General features: G+C 31.5%; 1 pseudogene; it reads right to left on the bottom strand.

Moving 5' to 3' along the window:
- Positions 1 to 7: 7 nt before the first annotated feature.
- On the bottom strand, positions 8 to 27748 carry LOC143069730 (general transcription and DNA repair factor IIH helicase subunit XPD-like; annotated as a pseudogene).
- Between the last annotated feature and the right edge of the window lie 185 nt (positions 27749 to 27933).

Raw genomic sequence — 27933 nt, 5'->3', positions numbered from 1 at the left:
AACATAAAACAAATCTAGTCATCTTTGGCAAAGGAGTCAAAGACTGCTCTAAACTTCCTTGCAAAAAACTTTACAAATATTTGCAACAATCCCAAAACCATTGCGTAACACTTAGGATAATCTATATCAAAAACGTAATATATAGCCAACAACTGGGTTATTGCAAAGGTTACACTATTTCCACGACAGCTGATGTGAATAGAGTCTCCAACTATATATATAGACAACTTCTTTGAATCTGATTTGAAGACGACAAGATGTGGTGGGGTCATCTCCTTGGACTTCAATCTATTCTTAATGTCATCATCTTCTATATTCTGAAATGTCAAACACGTATCCAAGTTAATAAATAAGACATATTGTGAATAGTAAAATGAAAATATTTAAAGGTAGATAATTTTTATAAATAATTTAAATAATTAATTTTAAAAAAGCTTCAACAGCTGAGTCCTCTAGTTCTTTTGAACATAAAATTTTGTAAGGGTTCCATGGAACCAAGTGTCTTGCCTACTTTGAGCTAGGAAGGGCCCCAAAGTGACTAGCTTAACCCTTTTCTCCATAATGATGCCTTTTGATGCCACCCCTTTACTCCATAATGACGCCTGTGCAGTATTTCAGTTGAAACTCTTTGACTTCAAAATGTCTGCCTTAGATTTGATAAAGTTTGTTTCCAATATGAAAGTATTTCCATAAGAATATCATACTTACATTTATTTGATGAAATATTTGTAAGGTTTGTGTTGCTCAGTTTTTAGTTTTCCATGTTGTTTGGTATACAGTTGTATTTATTTTTATCTTTTTCTTTTCTGTCATTGCGTTATAACAGTGTTTATGAATTTGAATGTCCATTTGGTTGCCTTTATATTTGTCAATCTAGCATAAATTTGACCCTTACCTTGAAATAATTGCAACTGAAGATTTTTAAGTTTTAATCTTTAGCATTATACCCAACATACCCACAGAAAACAGTCCCATAAAATATAACTTGAGGAAAACTAAAACTCATGATTTTAAAATTTCTATATATGGAGATTTGCATTGATAAGGGAGATAACTCTGCAAAAAAGGCAGAAAAAGCCATAAAAATTGATACAAAATTATAACTTTACCACGTCTATTCCAATGTCTCAATTCTTGATATTTTAACCATAATTCATTAGTTGACCATTTGTTAGATTTTTAAGCATTTCAAGGTAAAGAACCTCAAATTGAATAAAATAAATTAAGCATATATACTTCTTTTTGTAGTTTAAAGTTTCTTAAAACAAGGTAGATGCTGAAAAAATATTATTTACAGATTACAATTATAGTATAACTAATCGCTGTATTTGAATATAAAAAATAAGACAACGCGTGACCGAACGACGCATGGACTAAATGAGTGCGCAGCACGAGTTTAATCCATAGCGGCGTTCGGTCACAAGTTGTCTTATTTTTGATATTCAAAAACGGCGATTAGTTATTCTTTTTATTACATTGGCAAATGGCTTTTTTTTTTAATGAAATTAATGTAGAAAATGTAAGGAACTATGTCTTTTTCCTACGCAATGACAATTTGTTTTGATCCGACGTTATCGACGTCTTGACAACGCCTATTGTTGTATGACGTCAGAGAGTGAAATAACCACGTTTATTTCACATGTGAAATTATCGGTTTTTATCTAACTGGGAAATCAATGTAATTCATTGCAACCAATGTAATAAGACCAAATATTCACATTATTTTTTCAAAATGGTCACAAAGCCATAAATTTGCAATTTCTTTAATGAAAAATGTGCTAAAAAAATAAAAATACTAAACACTTCCGTTTTGAACATTTCATGAGCAGAGGATTATATAATATAGTCAAATATGAACTCATAACCCCATCAAAAAAATTTCGCTCGCTCGCCCCATATTTTTGGAGCTTTTGTTCAAAGAACTATAAATCAAATTGATGTGGCCTAAGTGTAAAGTTTTGATACTAAGTTGAAAAAAACGTGTGTGTAGTGTTTTAGAATTGGAACCAAGCCTTGTGGTGTCCTGAAAGGTGCTGGACGTCGTCACAAAATAACATTTTTATATAGCGTTTTTGATCGACTGCAATTTAAAGAATAAATAAGATTCCGGTGTTGTGTTATATGTCATTAAATTCCTGTGATTCTCAAGATCATTTTACTTTTTTTCATAAGTGTCGTCATCTGCAGATTATATTTAAAGAGTGATAAATCCAACGCTAAAAATAAAAAGCCGGAAATTGATGTTGTTATGGAAAATATGAAAACAACATGGGGGAACCTCGGCAACATAACTTATACTCTCCGGAATAAGTTCATTTTTACACTTGTTTCGATTTAAATAAAGATTAAAATTATTTTTCGTAGATACTAATTACTTAATTTATTGAATCTTTAGTCGTCTTTGTGGAATAATTTTTACTTTATAAAGTGATAGAAGGTAAATCTCGTCTCCTCGTATTTCACCCACCAAAAAAGTGCCAGCAGACCAGTTTGAATGATTGTCCAGGGCAGAACTTCAGGGTATTGGTGACGATTCGGATGATCTGTAAGGTGACACAGGTGTACCTGGACCTGCTGGTGATGTAGAAAACATTGATGGCTGGCATGAGGATTTTCTTTACTTTGAGCGTGGGTTGCCTCATCTTTTCAGCCCCACTGGGAGAACTGACCGTACAAGGTGCATGCCTTAGGATAAAACACCTTTGGACTTCTTCAAACTGTTTTTAAATCATGTTCTGTTGGAAATGTTGATACAGCAAACTGATTCATATGATAAATTGCAGAAAGAGAACAAACCTGATGAAAACAAAATGGCATGGGTTGGACAATACAGGAGATGAATGATTTCTTTGGTCTTTGTTTTGAAAAGGGCATAGACAGGAAACCATCTACAAGACGCAGACAGTTTTCTTCAGTCACCATTACATGCAAAATCATGAGCCGGGATCGTTTTACTCAGATTATGATATATCTCCATTTTTCTGATTCAACACAGCAACCTCTGCCTGGAGATCCGAATTATGACCCGTTGTATAAAGTAAAACCTCTCCTTACTCATTTTAACACTGCATTTCAGCAGGAATATACTCCAAACAGAAACATAACGGTAGATGAAACAATGATTCCATTTAAAGGGAGAGTACAGTTTAAGCAATATATGCCTCAAAAACCACACAAATTGGGTGTAAAAGCTTGGGTTTTGGCAGATTCACAAAATATTTATATACAATATGTTGACATATATCCTGGCAAAAATGCAACCCCCCAGACACATCTCGGTAGTAGTGTAGTAAAAAGATGCTTGCAACAGTCTGATTTAGTTGGTAAAGGGAACCATCTTTACACTAATAATTTCTTTACGAGTCCTGAGTTGTTTTCTGCTCTGTATGAAAATTTCGGTACATGTGCTTGTGGCACAGTGAGATGCAATCGTAGGGGGCTTCTGAAAGACATAATGTGTAAAACAAGAGTGCACACGCTGAAATGTCTCGCCTTCTATACTAATCATTGATATTATGTTGATAGTCCTAAGTATAAAGCTAAGCTTTAATACAACTGTCACATAAACTTAACATTAACCAAGATAACTAAACAAAGACCAAGGAACCTTGAAAATGAGGTCAAGGTCAGATGAACCATGCCAGGCAGACATGTACAGCTAACAATGCTTCTATACAACATATATAGTTGACTTATTACTTATAGTTTAAGAAAAATAGACCAAAACACAAAAACTTAACACTGTGCAATGAACTGTGAAAATGAGGTCACGGTCAAATAAAACTTGCGCGACTGACCTAAAGATCATAAAATATTTCCATACACCAAATATAGATGACCTATGGCATATAGTATTAGATAAAAAGACCAAAACTCAAAAACTTAACTTTGACCACTGAACCATGAAAATGAGGTCAAGGTCAGATGACATCTGCCCGCTAGATAGGTACACCTTACAATCATTCCATACAACAAATATAGTAGACCTATTGCATATAGTATGAGAAAAACAGACCAAAACACAAAAATTTAACTATAACCACTGAACCATAAAAATGAGGTCAAGGTCAGATGACACCTGCCAGTTGGACATGTACACCTTACAGTCCTTCCATACACCGAATATACTAGCCCTATTGCTTGTAGTATCTGAGATATGGACTTGACCACCAAAACTTAACCGTGTTCACTGATCCATGAAATGAGGTCGAGGTCAAGTGAAAACTGTCTGACAGACATGAGGACCTTTCAAGGTACGCACATATCAAATATAGTTATCCTATTACTTATAATAAGAGAGAATTCAACATTACAAAAAATCTGAACTTTTTTTCAAGTGGTCACTGAACCATGAAAATGAGGTCAAGGACATTGGACATGTGACTGACGGAAACTTCGTAACATGAGGCATCTATATACAAAGTATGAAGCATCCAGGTCTTCCACCTTCTAAAATATAAAGCTTTTAAGAAGTTAGCTAACACCGCTGCCGCCGCCGCCGGATCACTATCCCTATGTCGAGCTTTCTGCAACAAAAGTTGCAGGCTCGACAAAAACCAACTGGTATCAATGAGGGTTGAGACATGAGGTTTAGACAGAAGGGACCACTAGTTGCTAGTGTTTGGTGTGATAAAAAAAATGTATATACCGGTACCCTGTCAACCATCCATGACCATTGTATCTCACAAGTTAAAAGGCGTGTCAATATTGATGGAACATTCTCAAGACAAAATTTTGATTGTCCCAAGGCAGTAGCCAACTATACATGTAACATGGGTGGGGTAGATCATGCAGATCAATATATCCAATACTACTGTTACAACCATAAAACATATAAGGGTATTCTTTGTGTTGATGGAAATGGCAAAATTCAATGCCTTTAAGGCAAGGGTTTGGTGAATGGCTATATATCTGAGACACGTAGAGGCAGACCATCACTCATGCCTATGGAGAACCGCCTTGTTCAGCGACACATGCCTTCCTCCTTTGACAAAAAGTCTAGATGCCATCTTTGTTACAATGTATATGAGAAGCCAAACTAGTCGAGATGTGCCTATCAAGCAGACAAAGTTTGGGTGTTTGGATTGTGGGAAACATCTGTGCCTGTCTGAGTGTTTCACAAAATACCACACTGAGAGGAATTGCTACAATTGAAAATGGAGCTTAGTTTATTTGTTGTTCTGTTTTGAAGTTTGTTTATACCATGTTAATGACTATAGTTGACAGTTTTGTTTGAAAAACCTTTTTTTTAAAGACAGTAGCTGCTGACACTCCGGCAGACCAGATATCAAATGAACTTAAAAAAAACAAACTGAAAGTTATGTAAGTCTGTGTTTAATGTTATTATTTAACTCTTTTAATGAGTCTGAAAAGTTAGAAAATTATTTTTGATCACTGATAGTTAATGTTAGTATGCTCATACATTGGTAAAAGAAAGACAACTCCAGTGTTGCAAATGTACGTTTAAAAAAAAACAGATGGTGTTGCCTCCCTTCAATATGTCTTGTGTACAAAATGGCGGTCATTAATCATCGTGACCGTTGGACAATTTTCAATCATATTGTTGGAAAAACAATTGAAAAATAATTAAATTTGGAACGAATCTGTTCAGACGATACGTATTTTCACTCTAGTAATCATCCATAGGTTAGAATAGGTAAATGACCCCGAAAACGAGATCGATATCAAATGAACAAGTTTTACTTTCAAAACTCTCGTTGAGAGACAGATGAAATCATTTACAGAGCTAAGATTTTTCTTAAATTAATAAGTCATAACAAAGACTACGGATCTCAAATTTTTAACCTGATTTTCAATCTGTTCCATAGATATGAGCAATCAAAAATACGATAGTCATTTTTACCGGGCAACTGTCAATTTAATTCCGGTCAGGCAATTGTCTCGTGATAATTTATTTTGGCTTGAAAAATCCGCGAAACATATTAATTCAGGAACGAAAGTTTTAAACATGCAAAATTTGAGTTTTCCTCAAATTTGATTTTATGGGACTTTTTTCTGTGTATATTTGGGAATTGATATAATAGATAAGAACTTAAACATTTTCTGTTGCAATTAGTTTGAGGTACAAACTTTGTTTGACTGGGCTATTTTGACTCTGTTTAAAGAGGATATTAGCCTCTATTACAATATATTAACTCAAAAAAAGTTAAATATCAAAGATTCTAAAGATCTTTTACTTACTTAATATATCTTAATAATGCTGGAAAAGTGTCCATCGTGTCCCTTCCCAGACCTGTCAAACTTAGTTGCCTCCTCTAAATACTTGATGACTTCAGTCATTGTTTCTGGTCCCTAAAGAGAAAAGAAAAAAAAACGTGAAGATTATGTCATCACAACATTATGAGTAACACACTCATTGGTGAAGGCCTAACATTATAGCTGTTAATTTCTGTGTCATTTGGTCTCTTGTGAAGAGTTGTCTCATTGGCAATCATCCCACATCTGCTTTTATTTAAACAAAAAGATAGGTGTTCCTAAATTCAAAAATTTATGTGAATGAAGCTATACAGATTCCTTAATTCACAGCAAACTTCAGATACACGTAAACAACTTTACTGAAGTACTTCATCTGGTAAAACTGGAAGAAAAGACAAAAATATTTAACTGTAATGAAATTAGTTTTCCTGTTGAATATTTTCAAACAAAATGATAATCCACAAGTTCAAGACTTTCCACACACATTTATAAACTAAAAGGCCACAAAACCCACTAGTCTTAGCTAGTAGATTACGTTTTTTTCTTCTTCAAAAATATCATTTTTGGGATAAAAAGTGTGTATTTTACATGACAAATTAAAGTAGCTTACATTTCTTTCAACGCATTTCAACTCCCTTTATACACAAGTTATTCGTGTTCTTAGTATACCAGCCATCTTTATTACAGAAGAAATAGATAAATATTGAAAATTTATAAATTTTTGAAGTATTGATGAAAATAGGAGATTATTTATTGCAGTTTCAGGAAAATCAGCATACAGATATATGTATCAGATATCAGTGTGTGAGTTCTTATTTTTGCATTACTCACCCGGTCACATTATTTGCATTAAAATTTGTAAGGGTTCTGCGGAACCAAGTGTCTCACCTACTTTTGCTGTTAACCACAGGCTCAACAAAAATGAGGAAAAAAATAACAAAAATATTCCTCTACATACTATCTTTTGATTGTAAGAAGCTTATGTCCAAGTTAAGTAAAATGCAGAATAGTTTATGAATCTTATGAATGTTCTAAAAACTTTAAGGCCAAGGTTTTTTAATTTGTCGGTTTACGGATTTTCCCCATGAAAAAGTCGGGTCGGTCGGTCGGGAAAAAAAAAGAAAATAAAAATCTTTCAAGACAGAAAAATATGCAAAATAAATATCTTTCTAACAATATGTTTGTTATGCTATTTTGTCATCATTTCTTAGATTTTAGTTCGATGAAATTTTATTGCTCAGCTGTCATAAACATCCCATGACATTCTAAAAATTTCCCGTAAAAAAAGGGGGTGCACGGACAAAGACGAAATTAAATCGTCATTTCACAAACAAGAAAAACAGATTCGCGTACACAGGCACTTGTTTCTGTGTTTTTTTGTACTGGTATGGATAGTAAACACAACATTGACAGAAACAAGTGCCTGTGTTCGCGTAGCTCTTAATCAATTCCAGAAAACTTATTTTGAATTATGATATGCAAGCACAAAAACCGATAAAGAAAAAAAAAATGTAAAAACGTCGTACGAAAATAAGTTTCAACACACGTGTCAAACAGACTCATCCACGAGAAAAACGGGTTAATCTGTTGTCCTGCATTCCCGTTTTTTTTTTTATCCAAATGGTCGATATTTTTTTTATTATCTATGAAACAAGAAAATACCAAATGATCATTTAATTATCGACTCATAGCAGTCGATATTAAGAATTGAACGATGGACAGTTAGTGCGTGAATTTTTCTTGCTGCCTGATCGGAAGATATTACGAGACGTGAATAATCAAAGTTTATTGATTGGTTAGGACAATCCAAACCTAGTAAATGTCCTTCAATCCCGTGGAGTATCGGATTAGTCCTTTCTATTTTAGCAATTAGATTTTGCCTGGTCATTAATCATGCATATTCATGATATTGGTACACAGGTAACTTCTATCTATAAATAGTCGAATCTTCTGGAGTTTCGTAAACAATTTAACAACGTTAAATGATATATACTACTTCATAACGTGTGTGGAAAAATTTGTTGATTGATGCACGTGGCTATTCTAGTAAATGAATTAATCTACAAAGCGAGAGGCTAGAGCACTTTCCATATTCCTCAGCTAAGAGTCGACTATCCCTTTTTGAAAGGCTAATGCTTGTATTCAGTAATTTAACTTGATGTCTTCCACCTGTCCACATTTGGACAAGTCTATTTCTATCAGATGATGCATCTTACGGACTGATGACAATACGGGAAACGAACTTATAGTGTAATAGGTTTTAAACACAGGTTTCGTTTTACAAAATTATTTGCGCAATTGACATTTCAAGGTCAGTTATAATTGATTTGTCTATTTTTAGAAATGTAAAAGTTTTATTTTTTCACTATAGAAAGTGTTATCAATTTTGTTAGTGATTAATGCAATCATTTCATAAGAAAAGAATATTTTAATTATTTTTTAGGGATAATGCATTTGTTAGGGTCGGCGGGAATAAAAAAGTATGAAAAGTCAATTTTATTTTTATTCTGGAAATCGGCAAAATCGGGTCGGCGGTTCCGTAAACCAACGAATTAAAAAATCCTGGCCTAACATCAGACTGTATGTAATGTTAACTGGAGGAAAAACTATTTAAAGTCCATTTATAAGTAAATTACAGAAAAACAGGTACGAACAAAATTTCCTTCTAGATACTAGCTATTAATCATAAACAAGCATCTGTCCAAGTTTGGTACAAATCCAGGATTATAAGTTTAAGAAAGTTATTAAGAATTTTAAAAACTTTAACCACAGAGTGAATGTAACGTTTCCTGACAGAAAAACTAAATCCATTCATAAGTAAAATGTGGAAAAACAGTAATATTTTTTTTACAAAATTTACTTCTGGATACTATCTTATGATCTTACAAGCTTCTATCCAAGTTTGGTAGAAATCCAGGAAAGTTTAAGAAAGTCATTCAAATTTCAAAAACTTTAAACACAGAGTCAAATATTTGTCGACGCTGCGACCGCCGATGGAATGTAGGATCGCTATGTCTCGCTTTTTCGACAAAAGTGGAAAACCTCACAATAATTTCTTAATTTAAGGTATGTAAAGGTAAAACAAACAAAAAAATAACAACTGATGTTGCACAGATGCTTAAGCAGTATGTTTAATTCAAATAAACAAGGGATACCTAAAAAAAATCTTAAAAAATTAATTGAAGTTGTTAATTCATATTTATAAAAAATAACCATGTCAATTTCATGTAAACTATTTACTTTATAGAATACCTGGATTAGCAAGTACTTGATCTGTTTCCCTGGCTAAATTTTTATCCCTAAGTCCTTGTACCAGTTTTAGATATTCGTCATTTAACCTTTCAGCATTTGATTCTTTTATCCTGAAAAATATATCTCCATATATTAACACACTATATAAATAACGAAAAACAAATGTACAAAAAGAACTGATGTTCAATAATTGTCGTTTGCTTATTTGGTTCATGAGTGTTTCTCGTTTTTTTCTTTATAGATTAGAGTGTTGCTTTTCCTTTTGAATGGTTTTACACTAGTATTTGTTAGGGCCCTTCATAGCTTGCTGTTTGGTGTGAGCCAACTCTCCATCCAAGTCAAAATTTTATAAAAGTAGACCATTATAGGTCAAGGTACGGTCATCAACACAGAGCCTTGGCTCACACCAAACAGCAAGCTATAAAGGGCCCCAAAAAATTATTAGTGTTAAATATTTCAAACAGGGGAAAAAACGGTATAATCAATGTAAAAAACTACAAACACTTATAAACCACATCAACAAACCACAACTACTGAAATCAGATTCCTGACTTAGAACAGGTGCAAACAATTGCAGCAGGATTAAACATTTAAATAGTAAGGCCATACCAATTTAATTAATAGTTCTTTGGACAAAAGCTCCAAAATATATGGGGCGAGGGAGCGAAATTTTTTTGATTGTAAAAAATACTTGCAAATGAGTTTTGTTGACGCGGGTGCTCTACAAGTGGAGCGAGCGGTATAATTTTTTTTTTAAATGTGCATTTTAGAAATTTATGTACATGTTAAAACTGGGTAACTTCAAAGAAAAAAGAGTAGAAACATGCTCTTACGCATATAATTTGATGTGTTTGTGTCTGTAGTAAAGTCAATACCATACCAAACTTTCTGGTTTGTTTTGGTTTAGTATAATTTTGATAATTTTCGTCAAATAAGCTTTAACTGCATGAATTTTTATTTAAATTCACACATGTGTATATATTAAGGAGGCAAGTGGATAAAATTTAGCGGGAGTAATTATGTTAGTTAGGTATATTTCATGGAATAACATTAAGCTATGTGTATAGAAAAAAAGCCCTTGAAAAATATTCAATATCTTTGATACAGTTGTTTTCATATATACTAGTGATTGTTTATTGGCTGCTTGGCATCTAGTTGGAACTATTTCTCCATAACAGGATCAACATAATGAGCGACTGAGGTGAATATTTCAACAACATCTTGAGTAAAATAGTTATATTGTTATGCATGTAGATCTCAGTGTAATGAAACATTCCCTTAAAATACGTTGTACATTAAATCTTTAATTCACATTCACATGCATTATTTTGATTTGGCAAAATACATTTTCCTTTTTCCCTGTAACCTGAAATGTATCTCAAACTGGAAGTGGTTGGACATGCCTGATTATTATTTGCAGGCCACCACCACTTTGGTCTTGAATATTGGAACTCTTAAATTGTCCATTACAAAAGAGTTCTGAGTGCATGTCAATAGACTAACATGGGGATATGGGTTTTCATCAAAATTTGATTAATATGTCATTTTTTTTAAATCGTGTGAATTTAATATCAATTTCATCCAAGACAGATAGCTCTATCTATGTCTGTTGTAGCCCGATATTACTCTGAAGTCAAACGGCTATTTTGCCTGACAAGCTGGGGCCGTTGGACAAAAACACCATATCTTGTCTGGCAATACAGCCGTTGTACATCAGATTAATCTCGGACTATGTCTGTTGAAACACTGATCGTGAATGACAATGATTAGTTCTAATGAGTACTGTTGTGATCATGGTCGTCTAACAAAAGATTTTTTATTTTGTCTTTTAGAACAGGTGAAATGAAATCCATTTCAAATAACTGTGTGTTTAATAACTACTTGTCCTATGCAATGATCTGACACAACTTCATGTTGTCATCCCGATTTTTGACCTTTTATTAACAAATCGATTTATCACACGTGCGTTCGAATCAATCGGAGCAATATATGCACAAGAAAAACGTCTATGAGAACAAAAATGTCAAGGATAAACTAATTTTGGAGCGTCATGCGGCCCAAAAATTTGCGGAAGCGGTAATATTTTTTTTTTATTAAAAAGTCAATTTCTCCAAAACAGGAGCGGGAAGATCCAAAGAACTATTAATCAAATTGGTGTGGCCTAACAAACCTTCTCCCTTATCTGAAACAATAGTGTAACATCACAACATATAAAGACACACTATAAAATATCAATTGGAATGGCTGAACTTAATCAAATGCTTCGCTGAGCGCAGCCTATTACGAACGCAGAAGTTGAACCCTGAACAGTTGGGGCAAGTATGGACACAACATTTAAGCTTGATAAATTTAAAAAAAAAGTTGAACCCCTTAAAAAAGTTGGACCCTCCCCCTAAAACTTTTTGAATCCCCCCTTGGAGCAATTATCCCCACACTCGATCCAAGCCTTTCCTTTGTAGTATGGAACATTGTAGGAAACTTAAACGCAAGTTATTGTCTGGAAACTAGAAAAATGCTTGTTTTTGGCCCCTAATTCATGCATGAATGGGGCAAAAAAAAAAACTCAATCCCAGCCTTCCATTGTGGTATGGAATCTGAGGTACAATGCCAGAGACAGAGCCATACACTAACACACAAGTTATTGTCCAGAAACTACAAAAATGCTTGTGTTTGGCCCCTTTTTGGACCTTAATTTCTTAACTGTTGGCACCATAACCCCCAAAATGAATCCAAACCTTCTACTTGTGGTATTAAACATTGTGGTACAATTTCAGAGTAATTGAAATACTTATTCACAAGTTATTATTCTGAAAGTAGAAAAATGCTTGTTTTGGACCCTTTTGGGCCATTAATTCATAAACCGTTAGAACCATCATCCCCAAAATCAATCCCAACCTTCCTTTAGAGGTATTAAACCTTCTAATTAAATTTCAAAGGGATTAATTCACTTTAACTAAAGTTATTGTTTGGAAACCAAATGTGTCTTCGGAGGACAATGCAGACGACAACATCATACCATTATGCAATCCCAAAACTTTTGCAGTCGTATAACGCAGTAACACAAATTAACATACACTGAATTTGATCTATGATACAATGTGAATACAAAGATAATATGCTTGTTTTGATTCATCTGAATTCAACATAGTTGATTTAAAATCTACTTGATTTGTATGCATTTTTTACCTTCTAATATGTTCACTTAGTTTTTCTAGATTCTAATGATATTTTTCTAGCGTCCGTTTGGAGATTTTTACACTCATAGATTCTATACATACATTGTCTGAAAATAAATATACATGTGTGTGTAAATCTAACATGCTAATCAAAATAAATACACATGTATATGTAAATTTTACATGACAATAATGAAAATATTTATAATTTTATTGCTTCTTTTTGTTACTTTCCCTTGTTTTTTGGGCAGTCAGGGGACTTACTTAAATAAGTGATTTTCTAAATCACTGATTCAAGTAACATTATTTCCATAAAGGTTGGAAGTTAGAGTTGTCTTTCTTTAATAATCACCTATTTAAGTACTACAAATTAATCACTAGAAGAAGTGATTTAATTTTATTGTAGCTTTAAATATAGAATACTAATGGTCCAGGGACTAATTATGTTTCTAAACTTATCAGAACCAACATCTGTGTTGTCTAGGATGACCAGGTCATCTCAGGTGATGACCTTGTACTGAATCTAGGATAATGACATAAAAATCACTTGTTTAAGTATCAGACCTCAATTTCCTTCCCAAAAATCACTTCTTTAAGTATCATTCTTTTAAATTTTACCTATCATGCTTCTAGCTTGCCATAGAAAAAATATAGCTAAATACTTCAGGCACATGTTCATTTTTTGTAAATGTAAATATCAGTGATGCCATACACATTATAGTTTCAAACAATTCCCATACACAACTTGTGATATATTTTGGAAAATTGGAAAAAGAAAAGGAAAAAAATGCCTTCTGCATATATATATCATAACTAATACATACCTATGTTGTGGGCCTCATCAAATACAACTACGGCTTTTTTAGAAAGTTCACTGGAAACAAGTTCGGAGATTTTAGGATCTAATAAATAATAATAACTGTACACAACTATTTTGGCATGATTTATCTGAAATGTAAAATGACAAATTATTATGGAATTAAATCCAAAAATATCACACTTGAGATATGGCTCCACATACAACTACAAAATATATCTAACCATTGACTGCTTGATGGCTGATTAACATCCCAACATCATATGCAAGTACCTGTTTAATGTCTGGAACTTCTTGAGTGATGTTGTATGTCATACCTTATGCAGAGTTTCAACATAGCCTATTACAGCTCCTGTTTGACATCAGACAGAGCTACCACCAGAAAAAGTTTGAATACTATCCTCAATGATCTGGAATGTCTTAAATTGTCAGAACCCAATCTTTTAAGACCAGACAGCCCTACCAGCAGAAAAAGTTGGATTACTATCCTCAATAATCTGAATTGTCCTTTCATTGTCTGGACACAATCTTATACATTCTGAAGGGAGTCTTTATGGTAATGGATTAGTAATTGTGCCAGTAACATTTAGGAAACTCAGCTGATATTGTCTAGTATAATAACATGAGACCACTGCAGTGTTGTTTCTTTAAAAGTATCATGTTAAATTGACATACACATTAAATTCACAATTTATTTAAACTTAAATTGATAAGTCACAAAATCTAAACTGGTATCATAAGGAAAGTCAAACATGCATAATGCTTCAAAATATCTTGTTTGTATCAAATCAATACCAACTTACAGCGTATCTTGCTAAGAAATAGGGGCAAAATCCTTGGTCTTTTCCATAGTCTTTTAATTCATCCTAAAATACAAAAAATCAGATCCTTCAGAATTCCGTTAAAGTCTATTTAAGGAAAATGTGAAACAAATTGGGGTTTTATACTAAATCATTGACATTTACTCAAAATGATTAAAAAGGAGAAGGTCCGGTAAGGACCGATTTTGGCCTCAAATTTCAGGTTCATCTGACGAAAGATTTTGACCACTTTTTAAACACTTGAGTGGCAATTTCATTTGAATCAATTAGTTTATGTGAAAGATTTTAACTGATTTAGTCATTAAAAAATGTTCCGATTCAAGCTCAAATATGAAATTTCTACCAAAAATGCTGAAAAATGTCACTTTTCAGATGTTTTTTTTTGTCAAAAATGAATGTGGCTGCATCTGTGTTCATCCTCAACCTTTATATATGTTATGTATTATCAAAAAATACAACTTACATCTCAATATTAAGGATGAACATGAATGTGGCCACTTTCGTTTTAGACGAAAACCGTCTAAAATTTAACTAAAATGCTAGAATTGTGAAGATTTCACTAATTTAGCATGACTTAATGGTGCTAGTACCCGATATATGTGCATTGTATTGTAAAAACCAGCCCATGTTTATGTAGCAGAAGCATTCTACTGTCCAATAAATAACTAAAAGTTTACATTTTAACAATTTTGTAAAACTGCTATATTTTGGGGCCAAAAAGGTGTCTTACTGGACCTACTCCTTTAATATTCAAAATGTTGAACATTTGAATTAAAAGACTAAATAAAGTCTAAACTAATTTTATTTCCAAAGTTAAACTTCACAATAAACTAGAGCATGTGTCGCTCACCTTGGTCTATGTGCATATTAAACAAAGGAAACAGATGGATTCATGACAACCCAACAACTAGTTGTCCAATACATCTGAAAATGCCAGGGCAGGTAGATATTTACTTGATAAACCAGTTAACCACTTGTAAGATTTGCTTTAAATGCTTTGGTTTCAGAGTTATAAGCCAAAATCTACATTTACCCTATGTTCTAATTTTAGCCATGGCAGCCATCTTGGTTGGTTGGTTGGCTGGGTCACCCCACACATTTTTTAAACTAGATACCCTAATAATGGTTGTGGCTAAGTTTGGTTAAATTTGGTCCAGTAGTTTCAGAGGAGAAGATTTTTGTAAGATTACAAAAATTTACGAAAAAATAGGTAAAAAATGACTATAAAGGGCAATAACTCCTGAAGGGGTCAACTGACCATTTTGATCGTTTGACTCATTTGTAGATCTTACTTTGCTGAACATTATTGCTGTTTACAGTTTATCTCTATCAATAAGAATTTTCAAGATAATAACCAAAAACAGAAAAAAATCCTTAAAATTACCAATTCAGGTGCAGCAACCCATCAACCCATTGTCCGATTCATCTGAAAATTTCAGAGCAGATAGATCTTGACTTGATAAACAATTTTACCCCCATGTCAGATTTGCTCTAAATGCTTTAGTTTCAGAGATATAAGCCAAAATCTACATTTTACCCCTTTGTTCTATTTTTAGCCATGGCGGCCATCTTGGTTGGTTTGGCGGGTCACTGGACACAATTTTCAGATTATATACCCCAATGATGATTGTGGCCAAGTTTGGTTAAATTTGACCCAGTAGTTTCAGAGGAGAAGATTTTTGTAAAAGTTAACGACGCCGGACGCCAAGTGATGAGAAAAGCTCGCTTTGGGCCAAGTGAACTAAAAATTAATCTATATAGTGATATTAATTGAGCTAGTTTCAATGTTTGTGTGCAAAAATGTATACTATTTAAAATATGTCAGGCTACTGATTTTCCCATTTGAATTGTTTCACAATTTGTTCTGGAGTAATAAAATGACTTTTATAGTTTACTGTACAATATTGCTTTTGCTCATTGTTGAAAGCGGTACAGTGACCAACAGTTGTTTACAGCCTTGTTCTCTAGTGAATGGTCACTCTGGTGGAAAGTTGTCTTTATGGCAATCATAACAGATCTTATTATTCTAAGTAATTTTTTTCACTTTAGTTTTTAGTACCAATATATAATTTTGTAAACATCTATCTGAATCAACACATGAAAATTTATTCCATGTAGTTATTACTTAAATTACATCAGGAATATGGTTTTAAATTCTATTTCCACAAAACACCTGTTCTATGTTTCTCTGCAATATATTAAAAGAAATAACCAATTTCAAAATAAGTACTTACTAAACCATATATTCCTGTTGGTAGAGGAGTTTGTTTTCCTACTTTATCAAATTTCTGTAATAGAAAAGATATATTTATTAGAATGAGAAGTGCATTGTAACAATAGACAATTTTCATTATTGCAACAACTGTGACATTCCTTAGATTTTGCATCGGATACCATAAATTGTATGTAGTATTATCTGGAGTTATCTAATATTTTTAGTAGTTTAGCAATCGCAGTTGTAAATGCACTAACAAATTTCTGAATTTATATCACATGGTTACATCAATTGCACACATATTTGGTCTTATAACAAAAAATATGGTTACTAAACCTTGGCATCGTGGGAAGTAAATTTATCCTTTTGACAAAGGAGATACTCAGACTAGCAAAGAGTTATTCTTATAATAGTTTGTTAAATTATCTAGCAAGCAATACATGTACGAACAAAAATATCCATTTTGATCTTGACATTGTTCAAATAATTAATTATAATTTTTGTTTACTGTGAATTTAGAAATTAATGCTTGCATTTATTATTGCGATTTTCTCAATTTAGACAAAAATGCAATTAGAATTTTTGCTATAATGAGAAAAATACTATTTAATTCAATAAAAAAAAAAGTTTAATTTATTGTGATTATAACCCTGTCACATTTTTTGCAATAATAAAATCATTGCAATAATTTCTGAATTTACAGTGAATGCAAACTTACTTCGTAGAAATCACAAACTGGAACTGTGGGATCACTCTTGCGTTTGACTCTGATGAAAGATGACGTCATTTTATGACAAAGTCCATCCATACTTTTTCCTTCTCTCTCCTGGCTCACCTTTTTATGAAAATAAGAGTATAGTTCAATCTAACAACACTAACAGTAACAAAACAAAATTGTAAACTGCATAAATAAATATAAGTGTAAAATAATACAGTTTTTTTGTGTTTCGATATTGTAATAGCATTTGCAAATTTTCTGAAGTAAAGGAAAATATATTTGCATTAAAATCAGGTCAAAGTTTAAAATATGGTACATGTATCAGGAATATTCTGTCATCAATATTGTTTAAATTCAATTTCACCAACTTCATAACTATGTTATTATAAACTACTAAAGTGAAAATCTTGAATTCACAAAATATCTATGTTTTAAATAAAAATACAGCTCAAATTTAAAAGTTTTTCTACGTTTTGTTGAGTTGACTTTCTCTTGATGCTTCCTCTTTTTTTGAGTCGTAATGATGTCTACAAGGTCTATATTTCTTGAAATATGAGTTGGATTGTTTCCCTTGGCATTATCCTACTTAAATTGATTAAGTGCTAGCTTTAATACATAAAATGTTAATGAATGTTTATAACTTTGTGAAATGATTTTCATTCATTAAAAAAAAAGTCTTCAGAAATCTAAAATCAGAGTGTTTACATAAAGTTTAATAAATAATAATAAGATCAAAATTTAATTTAATTTTGATTTTTGTTTACAACCAAAATTTCTTAGAATTTAATATCATTCTTTGACATTTTAACAAACCTCAGGATGAATACACAGATTTTTCCTGGAGCTTAGAGCTAATCCTACGATTTGTAGTTTCTCTTCAGATTCTTCATAAAACTTGACCAAGTTCTTTAATTCTTCAACAACCTGTAACATATAAATGAAAATATCAATGAAACAGGAGCATTTTCTGTGACAAAAATTAGATAAGTTTTTTACTGTAAATGGTGGTGATTTTTAAACATTCACTCTGAAATACATCTGGCGGTTGTCTATTAAATTTACTCATATGTATCATTAAAAACAAGATAAACTTCCACATTACCTTCTCTAACTCAGAGACTGTTCTAGAACAATATATCAACTTTGTTACTTCTAATGGGTTGGCCTATAACATAAAATAGCAAAATTCATTATCCAAACACACATCAATAAAAGTCACAATCCAAACACACAATATCAAAAGTCATAATCCAAACATGCAATAAATATCTTATTTACCAGTTTATTTCAGGTTTAAGGTGGTACCTAACACTACAGGGAGATAACTCTGTAAAGTCAGCTAAACGTTTTAATTACGTTGTGTTGTAAAAGGAATATTAAGCTTCTCAATGATCAAAATTGGGGGTTGTCAAATTGCTATATAACCAGTGTAATTTTTCTGACAAAATAGTTGGTTCAATTTTTAATTTTTTTTTATATTTTTGTTAAAGTGTCAAAGTAAATACTTTCACAAAATTTTATGAAAATTAAACGAGCCAAATTAATTTTAGTGAAAGTGTTGGGTACCACCTTAAACAATAATAACAGAAAACCTTGAACAGTCTATAGGGGAAATGTCTTATTTGATTGACAAATGAACAGAAGATTTTTTATTCAATATTTTCACATTTTTGCATGTAAAATGTTTTATCAGTACATGTACTTAATTTCTATTTCAAAATTTCAGCTTATTTTTTCTGTGAAATTAATTTAAACATGTTTTTCTTAAATTTTGTATTGATACATTCAGAAATTATATAGTAAATGCAAAACCTCATAGGCTAAGTTACACTTGAATGATGATTCAGGTTTACTGAAATTATTTTCAAATAGGTTAAATTATATGTACTTCTTTAAAAGTCGGGAATCTATTACTATTATTACCTGCATATAAGCAACAATAAGAGAAAGAAGTGATACTGTCTTCCCTGTACCTGAAGGCATCTCCAATGCACAGTGTCCCTGTCAATAATGAATGACAAATATTAAGCATTTACCCAAAAAAACTTTTGTACAATTCTCCTTTTCGTGCTCACGATCATAGGATTAGCCAAAAAATTACAAAACTTGATTGACCAGTTAATTAATTATTTGTGGCTCTCATGCAAAACAAATCTAAGGAAATGTTCCTTTATCTAAAAGTTTATTTTCTGTGCAACAAGTTGCTTTGAAGATACTTTTATTGCACTACAACTAGAGGATTTTGAATATCTGATAAAAAAAAGTCAAAAACAAAAGTAGCCAAGATTCTTATCATCTGATTAAAATCTTTACTTTGGATTCATTTATTTTCATAGATCATGGCAGGCAATTTTCATGTGGATTGAGGTAAACCTATATCTATTTGTGGATATTTCATTTGGTTGATTTGCCAAAGTCTGTACACAATTCATTAAAATCATTGGCGGATCCAGAAATTTTCAAAAGTAGGGGCTCACTGACTGCCTAAGAGAGGGCCTGCTCCAGTCACGCTTCAGTGATTCCCTATATAAGCAACCAAATTTTTTCCCAAATCCCCCCCCCCCCCCTTAATCCGCCTCTGAAAATGTGTACATTGAAATTCATTGTTTACCTATACCCATGAAATCAAAAAAAATAGGTATCCCTTAAAAAATTGGTATCCCATGAAAAATAGGTATCCCTTGAAAAATTGGTATCCCCTGAAAAATAGGTATCCCCTGAAAAATAGGTATCCCTTGAAAAACAGGTATCCCATGAAAAATAGGTATCCCATGAAAAATTGGTATCCCCTGAAAAATAGGTATCCCATGAAAAATAGGTATCCCTTGAAAAATTGGTATCCCATGAAAAATAGGTATCCCATGAAAAATAGGTATCCCCTGAAAAATTGGTATTCCCTGAAAAATTGGTATCCCATGAAAAATAGGTATCCCATGAAAAATTGGTATCCCATGAAAAATAGGTATCCCTTGAAAAATTGGTATCCCATGAAAAATAGGTATCCCCTGAAAAAATAGGTATCCCCTGAAAAATAGGTATCCCCTGAAAAATAGGTATCCCCTGAAAAATAGGTATCCCACGAAAAATTGGTATCGCACGAAAAATTGGTATCCCCTAAAAAAATAATAAATCCATAGTATATAGGTCATTGTAGGTTAATCACAAATGAGTTGTAAATAAAACAAGATTTCAATATTCTGTAATGATATTCCACAGTTACATATCAATTAGTCAAGACTGATTAGTCAAAAGTAATAAATACCTTTGCATCTAGTGTTCTTTTTAGCTCTACCATGTACATATACTGTTCTGGGTAGATGTAGTCATAAGGGAAGAGTACAAGCAAGCCATCTACATTTATCCTGTTAAAACATCAAAATAAAATTTTATTATGTGATTAAAGAATGTTCTTCTCAATAACTGTTTTCATGCAATCTTTGCTGAAAAAAATATTTCTACTTGTAATTAGGAAGTTGCTTTTGCATGCTTACAGATTTCTCAAAATATATATTGCCCTAGTGGTCTCTGAAAATAATCAGCTGGTAATCACTATTATATTATACCTTACATATATTACAAACAATTCTATTGGGCAGCATGTTATCACATGACATGACATAATTCAGTTAATTATCATTTGATTGCAAGGAAGGAAGAATAACCCTATTATTCACTAGCGAATAACATTTTAGTTTCTTGATTTGTACACAAGTTTACTTATTTTAAATGACATCACAGACATAAATAAACAAAATGGTTCACTTTACAGGACACATATATATATGATGCTCTGTTGTTTTTCCAGTATGTGTCAATGTATACATATTTTGTAGGGTTTTCAACTTTCACAATATCATGTGCTGTATTTTAATTTCCCTGTTTATATGTTAGCGGTATATTGGTGCAATGAAGCTGCACTGTTTAGTTGCTTTAGTTTTATAATAGTTTATATTTACTAGCAATATGCAGTATGTACATGTATGTAGGATTTTTCAGTATACTAAACATTACGGACATTAAAATCAATTCAATTTTAAACTGTTGCCTTTCCATAACTGTTCTCCAAATAACAAAAATTGTGTTAAAAAAAATACATATATGAAATATTATCAATGTATTCTAAATTGTTTATTTTAGTTTTTTTTATAATTAGGATATACTGGTTTTAGTATGTAAAACAGAAAATATGAGAATTCAAGTCAAATAGTTAAACATGTATTTGACAGCATATAACATGTATAATTATAGATTATCATTGGTTATCTCAACGAGATTGATTTTCTCGCTTGAGCTGGACAGCGAAAGTGAGAAAAGCAATCGAGTTGAGATGACCAATGATAATCTGTTTATCGCTATTTTACCTATGATGACGTTGTCAATTTCATGTCAATTTCATTAGCAACGCCACATGGCCTCCTTAGTTTCTAGCGATAATTTTTCCATATCAAGCGAGAAGCATGATATTAAAATTATCACGAAAAAAGTTCAAAAGAAAAATGCACAAAATAGCGATAATGCCCTTTAACAAATGTTTAAAGAGCACTGAATTCTAAACAAGAATGTGTCACAAGTACACGGATGCCCCATCTGCACTATCATTTTCTATATTCAGTGGATAATGAAAATGGGATAAAATTTCTAATTTTGCATTAAAATTAGAAAGATTATATCATGGGGAACATGTTTACTAAGTTTCAAGTTGATTGGACTTCAACTTCATCAAAAACTACCTTGACCAAAAACTTCAATCTGAAACTTGCACTATCATTTTCTATGTTCAGTGGACCATGAAATTGGAGTCAAAACTCTAATTTGGCATTAAAATTAGAAAGATCATATCATATGAAACATGTACATGTATACTAAGTTTCAAGTTGATTGGAAATCAACTTCATCAAAAACTACCTTGACTAAAAACTTTAACCTGAAGTGGGACGAACGAACGAAGGGATAAACAGACAAACAGACAGACGCACAGACAAGAAAACATCATGCCCATAAATGGGGCATAATAAATGGGGCATAAAAACATAATGCCCATAAATGAAGCATAAAAATTATATGATACTAATAAGACACAGTCACACATTTTTGTTTACAATTTACTATTTATTAGAAAATTAAAATAGATAAAACAATTTTGAGATATAAGAAGCCAAACTGTACATACATGTATGTAACAATAAAGTCAAATTAAAACTCCAAAGCCATTATATCATGTTCTTATCTTCGTGGCATTTGATAAATATATACATTTGGGTTTTCTTTGGTTTAATATTTACAATATAAATAACTTTAGAAAACCTTTCAAAAATTTATATAAATTCTTTTGAAACAATGAAGACAATTAAAACTCTAAAGAGTAAGATGTTTTATAAAATTAGGGCAATCAGACTCTATTACATGTATGGGCAAATGAACTGAGTGCAAACAAACTCTAACAGGCAAATATGTTATCAGGGCAAATGGTCAAGTCCAAACAAGTATGAAACCTTGAAAGGCTATTTGATTTTTTTTCTGTGACATCTTCCTACATACCTTTTCAAGACGTCATAATAAATTATTTGGACAAGTCTTATCATTGCTTATGGGTGCTGTTACAGTACAGCCTGTGACTTCCTCTTAGTAATGTCCACCCTCTTGCATGGTCAACATCCAATGGTGAACATTTATTGGGGTATTCAATCTTGAGATGTTGGCCATTTATTGGGGGTCATAAATCATAGGTAGATTTTTTATCTAATTATGTTACCTGTTAAAATCAATCAGGGTTGAAGTTTTCAGCTGGTATGTTTCATTAAAATTTACCTGTACAGGTAACTTGGTTTCTTTTAAAATTGACATTTCACCTTTTTTGGAAAATGTAGAATAAAATATTGTTTTAGTCTGTTAATTTATTATTATTTTTTGTCTTTATTTTCATTTAATTTTGTAATTTTTTAAGGTTTAATTTTTTTATTTTTGTATGTTTTGTTTCTTATTCTTTTAATTTCTTCTCAGTAAGAATCTTGAGTAGAAATGGCAAAAAGTTAAAGATAGAGTTATTGACTAGCATTTGAAATAAACAGACTTTTAATAATTGTTTTTTTAAGTAAAAAGGTTTATATAGATGTACATGATTTACATTGTATTAAATTATTTGTTAACATTATTAAATGAGTTATTACTATTAATAATAACTAATAATCATGCAAGTGATATTTTAAATTAAAAAAAATGAAAGTAATTAAACAATTTTGTTTCTTAACAAAATAAGATGATCAATATCAATCCTTTTACAATAAATTTTGATAACATCTAATATTATTCCGGAAAACTACAGGTACCATTATATGGTTTAGGAAAAAACTAATTTTGTTTATCTTAATTTTCTTCAAATCTCAGAACAAGAGTTGTGCACAAACAATCACTGAAAAGACGTATTTTCCAAATGTCCACCTAGTTATCATCAAATTTTGATAAATGTTCATTAAAAATGCTAATCATAATGAAATTTTTTTCAAAATTTGTCTCCAGAAAAATATTGCACTTCTAAATATGGTGACACTTTAATGGTCTATTAATTAAATCATTTTTTTCAGTGTATTATATTGTCAATAGTGCTGGACTGGCATGATACATAATCTTGGTATACATTTACAAAGTATATTTCAATAAACCTAGGCCTTTTAGATAAAGTTAATAATTGCAGGGACTTGAATGAATTAAGACTTTTAAAGTCCTTAATAAAAAAATGAATTTAAAGAAAAAGAAAAAAAAAAAGAAAAACTTTTGATAAAAACTGTAAACTTGATTGTGTCAATAGGTATAAAATTTTTGGTCATAATTTAGAAATAAAAAATAGTGGACAATATAAAATTCCTAGAAAGGATAGAATGTGTAAACTGTGCCTCTTGTTACAAGGTCAACGAAGAACACCTATTCCTTGATTGTAAAATTAACAAAACAACTTTGAAATAATCCATTTGAAAATTATTTACCTTCTCATTATAATGTCTCTAACCCAAGAACAAAAAGTAAAAGAAATGCTTAACCTCTAAAACATGGATCATGTTTAAAATATCAAATGACAATAAAAATATTATCAAATTTGTTGTAATGAATATTTCTAATACTTGTTAATATTTTATTCAATAAAGAAATAATGAATTGCCTAAATTTTATTTAGTGTATGAGTCCTAAAGACAATCTTTATCATTTGTTAAATAATATTGAATGCAGATCAGTCTATCTACAATAATAAACCATTTTGATTTTAGAAAATTAATTTTTGAGAAACACCTTGTCGATAGAAAAAGGCAGGCATTGTAAATGTTTGCAGTATATTTGAAAATGATATTCATTTATTTTTCACTACCAAAAAATAACTTGAATGGATCAAAAACTATTTAAAAGGTATAATATCAAAACTAATAGTCAGGGGACAATTATGTTTTAATTAAGCTGTTTGTTCAACTAGTTTTATTATTTCAATTAATTTTTGAATTTCTTGTCATAATCACAGTTATTAAATTTGACAAACACATACATGTATATTTTACCTGAGACACCTGACCTGTAAGTTATATAATTTTAACACTTCAATGCATTCAAGATTTCCCTTTATCCTTGACTAGTTTTTGAGTAATACCTTGTGTATTAAAAAAGCAACAGGGGTATGATGATGAACATATAGGGCCACCATGGTGAACATATTTTTTATGGCCACCATTAATAAGATAAAGTCACAGGTAGTACTGTACATGTATACCTAATCAGGGGTAGAAATTAGCACTGGTCTGGTGGTTCGTGACCAGTAGAATTTGTGTTGGACCAGTATATTTTGTCAGCTGGTTGTCCGGCGGACCAGTTGAAATTTGTCGATAAATATCACTGATTTCATCACAATCACGGTTTGTTAAAGAGAAAATTTACCTGCGAAATCAATTACAAAGTACTAGGTAGTACTTAGTATTACAATTGATCAAGTTAATTAATGTCTTGGTGAGCGTCCTTCACAACAATACAGAATGTGGAAATATTTGGAAGGATTTAAACGGCTGAAAAAATTAAACAAGTGACATCCAAAAGAAGAACGAAATAAAGTTTATGAAATTGACAAAAGGAAAAGTTAATATAAAGAATCATGGGAAAAGATCTTGAATGGTTAAATTATACAGTCGATCGCAATGTTGAATTGTATAACAATTGTAAAATTTGCAGTGACAGACCTCAATAAGAAATGTATTTTTATAACGGGATCTTCAAATTTTAAGTTAAATTCTGTACTTGCTCATGAACAATCAGTACAGCACAAAAAATCTACGGGAATAAAAGAGAGGAAACACCCGAGGAATCAAAGGCAGGGAAAATCATTCAAACTTTAAATCAAATTGTCAAATGAATGCAATTTTTTTAGGACCAGTAATTTGGAGAGGGATCAGTAGATTTTTCATTCCACTGGCCAGTACACAAAAAAAAGCTTAAATTCGACCCCTGCTAATCATTTGCATTTTTTTTTTTGCAAAACAAAAATTATCCTATTTTGGGTTTTATATCCCAAATGGTACATTATACAACATTTGGGAGAAAATCCCCAACCTGATGAAAATGATGAACCATAAATAAGAATTTTTTGATTTGATTTCTTTTTTACTGATGTACAAATGTAACAGTAAATTTGGTCTGGTAGTAAAATTTGTCCTCCAAACTTTTTTTCCAAGTTAATCAAGTCCATGTCCATGATTTTACTAGGAATATAAGTCCTAGGACAAATGTTCCTAGTAAAATAAGTCCATACATGTAGCTAGTAAATTATGTCTGGCAATTGTCCGAAGACTTGTTTTTCTTATAGTTTTATTATATCATATAAAAATATATTTAAAATAGATGAAAAAATGTTAGATAAGATTGGAAAATTTCCTTATTTTTACATAAATTTTATTTAAAAAATTGATACACAACTCTTTAACAATATTAAAACATATTACATTTATATTCACCTTTTAAAATTAAGGGCATGGACATTTTAACCTAGAACTATTAATGACATGGACATGATTTCCTAGGAAAATTAGTCTGGAGACAAATTTTATTGAAAAGATTGATACACAACTTTTTCATTTTGTCTTTAGCAATATTAAAACATATTACATTCATATTCACCTTTTAAAATTAAGGGCATGGACATTTTAACTTAGGAGTCCCTGTTTTCCCGGGCGGGTAATACTTTGCCAACCCTACTTAGGACTATTAAGGAAATGGACATGATTTCTTTGGAAAATTAGTCTGGGGACATGAATTTTATCAAAAATATAACTATGCAACTCTTAAACATTACTAAAACATAACATTTTAAATTCCCATGGTTTGAATGTATATGTTATTGAACTTATTATATGATTTTAAAGGACATGATTACCTTGGAAAATTAGTCTGGGGACATATATTACTAACATCGGACTAAATATACTAGTAAATTCTGTAACCATGGACTTTTTATACTAGTAATGTTTGTCAGCCCAGACATATTTTACCAGGACAAATTTATCACTTACATAAACACGAAGTTCAAAACAATGTGGCTATGTTTTCATGAGAGCCGGATAGCTTTAATTTTGTTATATGAATTAATTAGGAACTGAAATTGTCAACATTGTTTTATTGCACACTAATTGGTTTTATCAGGATTATATAATCTGACAAAGGCATCATATTTTTTTAAATAGCCCTTATTATCTGTTAACCTTAAATTGACACATTGTTTTCTAAGTGGTCAAGTAAATTGTCGGCCACTTTAATTTTCAACTATTTCTGGCAATACTTACATATTGACAATTTATTAATATTTTTTCGTAAACAATATCGATTGTTTTGCATATAAACTAATTGATTTAATAATAGGGCTCTTCACGGTTAGTTCGGCCATATTGGATAGGGGGCAGATTTTTTGGAAGGAGGTGGAAATGGTATGAAAGTGTGGGAAATCCTATGTGTGTTTCCAAGCAACAGCTCTGTTTTAATGATGTTTTCCCGTATTTTTCACACCATTTTTACCTCTATTATGAAAATCTGCCCCCTATCCAATATGGCCGAACTAACCGTGAAGAGCCCTATTATTCTTTATTTCGAATCCCCCAATTTTAATAGTTTTCTATCGGCTGACTTGTTTACATGTTCAAAATGCTAATTTACTACGTGACACGATAAGCTGTCATCAAAACAAAAAATCAGTAATCCCGCTTTTCGGGGCATTTAAATCTTAACAGATCGATCAGTTTCCAGTCCCGTTAGTATAATAAATAGTCCCAGCTGATGCTGATAAATTATTTTTGCTACTCTAGTTCTCCCTATTTGAGTTTTTTTTAATTTTACACTTAATTCTTCATCTATACTTAATCTATTATGGTATTTTTTTAACAAGTAGGATTTTGATAATTAAGACGTAAAGCATTACTTCATGATTCACTTTTTTAAACAAATGTTGCTGATCATGCCGATTTGTTTTCACCGGAAGTTGTTTTCGGATCTAAATAACTACCTACACATCCCTTGTTAACAATATAAGGCTGCTGCGGTCATAGAGTGTTGTCAGTGACGTCCGCGTTGTGGCATTTGTCGCATCTGACTGTGGTCTGTGGTACTTTTCAGTCAATCACATTGTGTTAATGAACTCGTTTAATTGATGAAGTTAGTTGCATGTTACTGACAATAATATTTCGCAAATAATTTTAATTATG

The sequence above is a fragment of the Mytilus galloprovincialis genome, chromosome 3, assembly GCF_965363235.1.
Source record: "Mytilus galloprovincialis chromosome 3, xbMytGall1.hap1.1, whole genome shotgun sequence".
Classification (NCBI taxonomy): domain Eukaryota; kingdom Metazoa; phylum Mollusca; class Bivalvia; order Mytilida; family Mytilidae; genus Mytilus; species Mytilus galloprovincialis.
This window is presented reverse-complemented; position numbering and strand designations above follow the sequence as displayed.